This window comes from Pyxicephalus adspersus, chromosome 10, assembly GCF_032062135.1.
Source record: "Pyxicephalus adspersus chromosome 10, UCB_Pads_2.0, whole genome shotgun sequence".
Lineage (NCBI taxonomy): Eukaryota > Metazoa > Chordata > Amphibia > Anura > Pyxicephalidae > Pyxicephalus > Pyxicephalus adspersus.
In genome coordinates, this window is record NC_092867.1 from 33,039,021 (window position 1) to 33,045,050 (window position 6,030).

Here is a 6,030-nt window from a genome sequence, read left to right on the forward strand (position 1 = left end):
AGCTCCAAAGATAATGGACATTGTGTTAACCATGGTTAGGAGGGCTGGAAAAATGAAATTTCAATAGGATGTAGGTACCTAGTTCTATTTTGTTTTTACCTAGGAAATGGGGGTGATTGACATCCTTTATTTACATGATTAGATGAAATTACCTTATTCTTGACATCCCTTTTGTAGGCCTATATAGGGATTTCACACTAAAAAGCCGCTTGCAAATGTGTGTTTACAACCAACTGGTGGACAATTTATATAAAATAACTGATGCACACTTGTAAGTGACACTAATAAGGATCTCTTGTTGTGTGGTGTTCTTATTAAAACCCAGACAGAAATCATATGAGGGTCATTACTACTTGGCCATCCTCTTGCAGGTAACCAGCAGTAGGGATAGTAATACACCAAATATTTTCCTGTGGGTATTTCTCCTTCATTGTCTCGACAAGTGAGATGCTGCTCCATAACTAGTGAATGATATTCTGCAGGGTCAGTTGTAGTGTCATCTGTTTATTAAAATTTTTATTATTACACAGTATTTATATAGTGCCATCATATTACGCAGTGCTGTACAAAGTCCATAGTCATGTCACTAACTGTCCCTCAAAAGGGCTCACAATTTAATGTCCCAACCATAGTCAGCTGTCATTTATACAGTCTTTTTGACTTCATCCTTGGGGATATGTTGGTATTATATTGTTTTGAATATTTGTTTGGCAATCCATTTATTCAGTGAACCCTATCTGATATTCTGTATGAACCCGCCAACCTTTTCATCCCTGAATATTATACCTTTCCTAGTGTATGTGTCTGTGTGTATACACCTAGCAGCTGTGTTTACTGTGGTTTTCTTTGCGTACTTGAAAAAAAAACAATTTTGTATTGGACAAACCTGTTTCCTGGGGTCAAAGTGAATAGCATCAAGGGCTGAACATTTTAGTAAGTGCATTTCAGTAGCTGGGAGCTTTCTTGAAGCCTCTTCAGGTTTGGCTTTGATCATTTTAGGTACAGTCAAGAAACCCTTTGTCTTCAAAATTAGTGAGTGCAGAATTACTGCAGTGATACACTTTAACAAAAGATTAGCTTTTAACAATATATTATAGTCACGCTAATGAATAGGTTGATTGTCGTTTTTACTAACCATCCCCAGGAGCAATGTGCCATGACCTACAAGAAGGCAGAATACTAGAGGTGATCTAAAAAAAATTTAAACCCAACCCAAACCCTATCAATTAATGCATTTTGGATTCTCTTGGCCTTCCAGTGCCAAGTGCTGGAACACTGAGTGTTTTAGCGCTTCGCTGACACTCTGCAACCACAAGTGTCCAATAGCTGGATGACCCCAAAAAGGACACCATGTCCTGCACAGCGAGGCCCAGTGGATCACATTTTGGGCACCAATGTTCTAGAGTCAGAAGCACCATTAAATACAAGACAAGTTGGCATTTTATCATGGCTTTATTCTCAACAACATAATATTGTTGGGCAGTGATTGTAAGGCTTCGTACACATGTGAAATGGTTCTCATCTGATAATCAGCTCAGGCTGATATCAGACCAGAATCTGGTGTGTGTACAGTGCTCATCATCTGTCGTCTGAACAACCATCCTGGCAGATTGACATAACGAACGATCATAAAGAAAGTGAAGGGGGAGAGAGCACAGCGGGTTGCTGCTCCATCATTCTTCCCCCTACCCTTCCCATTGAGCAGAACGGTTATTTGTTATTGGAAAGGATTGTGAAAGATCCTTTCCAACTACAATTATTGCACGTGTGTACATAGCCTAAGTCAGTGTTTGCACCGAAGAGGCATTTCTTATTCATTATCCTGTTATCTCAACAATACAAACTGCAATAAATGTTAGTCAGCCTTTCCACAGACCTATCTGGTCCAAAAGCCAGACACACCTTTGCTTGATTAAACAAATTTGTGTAACATAATACCAGACTGCAAGTATTTTGTGAGGGTGGAAGGGATGATCTAGTTCTTGCAACACATTTTCTTTCTTCATTGATCCTTTCCTTGTAATACTTTGCCTATGCCTGTACTTGATATAACTATATGGGATTACCCCCTACTGCTAAAAGGAAAGGGTCGACACAAATTAGACTGTTGATGCGATTCCAAACAGGTACTCAACATAGCAAATTGACATTTTCTTTATTTGCACTAGTGTTTGTAGTAATAGTAGTAGTGTAGTGTTCATGCTTTTTACTATTGTAGGTAAAGAGATTCTGGAAATCTCTGCATATATAGTGTGCTAATGCCCTGGCATTAAATTGGAGGTTGTAGTTTAAGAATATTATTGAATGTGTCATGCTTAAGGGGGGCTGTGGCAAAGATCTAATGTCAGAACTTTATACTTTTAATAAGTATTTAAACCAGAATGTTCCTGGTGATCTAGATCACTACAGTTTGTGGTGCCTGCTCTTCAGTCTTTATAGTTGCATGCTATAATCTCATAAGAAGGATGAATGACACTGAATGAGTTCATGTGGTTAACCATACCATTTTTTTTACATAACACTTTACATGTGATACAAGCTGGAAAATTCAAATTAGGACGATGCAAAAGTCAGACTAGTAAATACACTGCCTAAACATGAATTCCAGCTTTACCCTTCAGTCTTGAGCAGTTTTGCATTAGCAACTAAAGCAAGTTAGATCCGCCTTTATATTCTTGCTGGAGGAAATTCAGCAAAATCCGAAACGACTTGCAATATGTAATATCAGTGATCAATTCCAGAAACAGCAGAAAAAATGAGCACCATTCAAATTCTGCCCTATGGAAAGGGAAGGACATGCAGGCGGCACCCTCCTGCATCCTCACCATTAGGGAAGAATTTCACCCATTAGATCACTAAACAACATTGACCAGTTGTATAGATGCTATATTTTTGCCTAGTTATGATGTAGCTACGTAGGAATGGATGGGATTTTTATTTGAAGTGCTTTCTCCTGCAGTAAAATGTGTGTGTTTTTAGGTCAGTAAGACAAACAACCTTAAACGGGTTCCTATTTACTGAAACTTTATTGGTGATGTAAGCTTTTTTACACAGACTTATAAAAGAAGACTTCTGCATAATAGTAATAAACTACGCTGGAGTGTACCTATTCAAAAAATTTTTGACCATCAGATATTTTTATTGCAGTTGCCTAAATTCTTATCAGCAGAATGCATAATATCTTTTTCTTTTCTTGGTTGGCATTGAGATTTCGTCGGTAGTATGCTAGCTTCTCCTGGCATCTGCTCAAAATGCATCTGACAAGTGGAGGTCAATAGCTTCAGCAACAGTAAGAAAATATTAACAACTGCTAACGAGCAGAGGAGGTTCATGGACTAAGACAAGTAAATGTTAAATTCAGCAGTTAATAGGTCATCTGGTTTGCTTAGTATTATTTTGCAATGCAAACCAAGAGTAATCTTCATTTTGGCCATTAGACTAGGGTGCTGTTTTACCTGCTTCCGATTTTGAGTATACTTGCGCATTCAGGCTTCATGTTAAAAGAAACTGGTCATAGAAGGAACATTCCAGCTGCCATTGTTGACCTCCCATGAAAATGCAATTTGCATGGTAGTCACTGTTCTTGACCTTTTAATACATTATCACCCTGACAAGTATGCAGATCAAGAACTTAGACGTCATAATACGGCATACTTTTTCAGGGTATGTAATTTAAAAATAAAGCTTTGAGCCATTGGTGGGTTAGCATATTGCTGTCAAGGAATTTCTGTCTTGAGTGACTTGATTTAAAGGTGCTCTTAGCCAGCAAGTCTTCTGGTTAAAGGGTTTTATGGAAAGAGAAACTTTTGGCTTTAGACAGTCAGCTCAAAAGGCAACCAGACTGAATCTTGTGATGTCTACATGTTTTCCCATAGATAAAACAGTACTGGGCCTGTTTTAGGCTCATTCGGCAACCTGTGCAACATTGGGTAGAACCCTTTTGATAACAGATTGCTTCTGTTTTTAATCAAAGTGGAGTTTGCATTCCTGGTCAGTCCCTGTCAGAGACTGCTTTAGATTTTTCAACACCATGCTACAGGTAAGTGTAATCAACAGATATCTGTTCTATTAAGACAAAAGATTTAATTAAAGATGAGGAATCCCTCCATTCTCTGTACCCTATTTTATTATCTCCTTGTCGTTAAGTATTGGTGCTGTCCAAATCATAATCATATGGACCTGCCACAGCAGAACCCATAAATGAATTAGTTTGTCCCAATGACATGACAACTGGTTACATGATATGAGAAGCAGAGCAGGTCATCATGGAAAGCTAGACTTTTGTGTTTTACAATCCATAATTTGTCATTTAGATCACAGTCACAGAACACTTCATCTAATAGCTCCAAAACCCACATAAAGAACTATATAAGTTCTTCCAAAGTTTTGCCAGAATTCTACAGAAATTATGTTTATAATTTAAAGTTAATCTGTTAATGTCTACAGCTTGCCACATTTCCAGCCAAAAGTTATGTAATGTATTATATTTCACTTCTCCTTCTGGGAAATGTTTATGTAATAACCAGGTTCACATCTTTAAATTTGCCTGTATACATTTTAATCAAGCAATCCAAATTCTTTTGTTCGAGCGTAATCTGCTTTCTTTGTAATGGTTTGCTACTCTTAATTAATCTGTGAATAAATGTGATTTCCTAATGATTCCTTTTTATGGTAAATATTATAAGATAGTTCTTGGCAGGCCTGTAAGAGAGAGAGAAGTGACTTTGTCTGTAAATCAAGCTATGGAAAGAAAACATTGGTCAGTAAGTTTGGTCAAGATGGCCTGAATGTGGTTTTATAGGAATTTATTGGAAATATGTTGTAATATAGAAATATGTTGTTTACTGACAACTGCTGTTGCAGATGATGATCTCTGCTTTTGTAGGGGTTGTGATAAGAGTTGCCAGATGGAGAAAATTGCTCTCGTTACATCTTGCCATGAGTGGTTCTGTTAAATCTTTCAATTGTCAGAAAAAAATGGGGGAGTTTGCTCCCTGACCTTTTATAAAATAAAAACTAGTGGCGAAATACTTTTTGTGTGTGTGTTTGGTAAATGTAAGCAAACATATTGTCTAAGCCATGATCTTTTGTTATATTTTTCACAGGTTAACAGCGAAAGCCATGAAGGTTTTCTATTTCTTGCCGATCTTGTTGCTCTTTTCAATATGCCAGGCACATTTGGACTTCTTCACTTCTATTGGTAAGACTTCATTTATTTATTTTTATGTTTTCTCTTGTTTAAACACCTGGCAGCAGGTTCTATCTGTACCACATCCCAAATAACTATAAGTCCACCACCAATTGAGGTACATAAAATCTCGATTAATACTTTATTACAACATCTTAAAAAAACATACATGACAATATTTGTATATTTTTGTTACATAGATTTAACATGTCTTTTCCTTGTTACTTAGATTTAACACATGCTTCTCAACGCGTTTCGCATAACTGCTTCATCATGAGAAAACTCCATCCAATGCATCTACAATATTAAACAGACCACTATATTAGCTGCAATTGCAGAGTTTCATACATGTATAAATATAACTAAATCCAACATTGATAAAATTTACCTATGAACACATATCACCCCATATATACCTTCCGTCATAACCATGTAGTAATATTCAATGCCATAAATGAGGGACAAAGGGTATGAGAAACTTCCAAAAACTGTCAGCACTAATATATTTTGAATGAATTATTAACAGATTCCATTATCAACAGATCTTGGAAAAAAACTATCAGTAATAAAAGTGCATGCAAACCATGGTAACAAAATTAATTCATGGCAATAAGATTCCAGTTGTCACCTTGCAGAGTGTAATTGATTGGTTAAAAGCCTCTGTGTCTATTCTCAAGTGTCTGGACTACAACCTCTCTAGTGACAGACTTCCCTTTAAAAACTCAAAAAAGCTTACATATGGGAAAGCAGATCAAGTTCGTTCCCATAGCTACAGATAATTGGCATCCCCATGTGTTATTCATCTTGCTCATTTAGTTTATTGTCCATGTATTACAAGACAA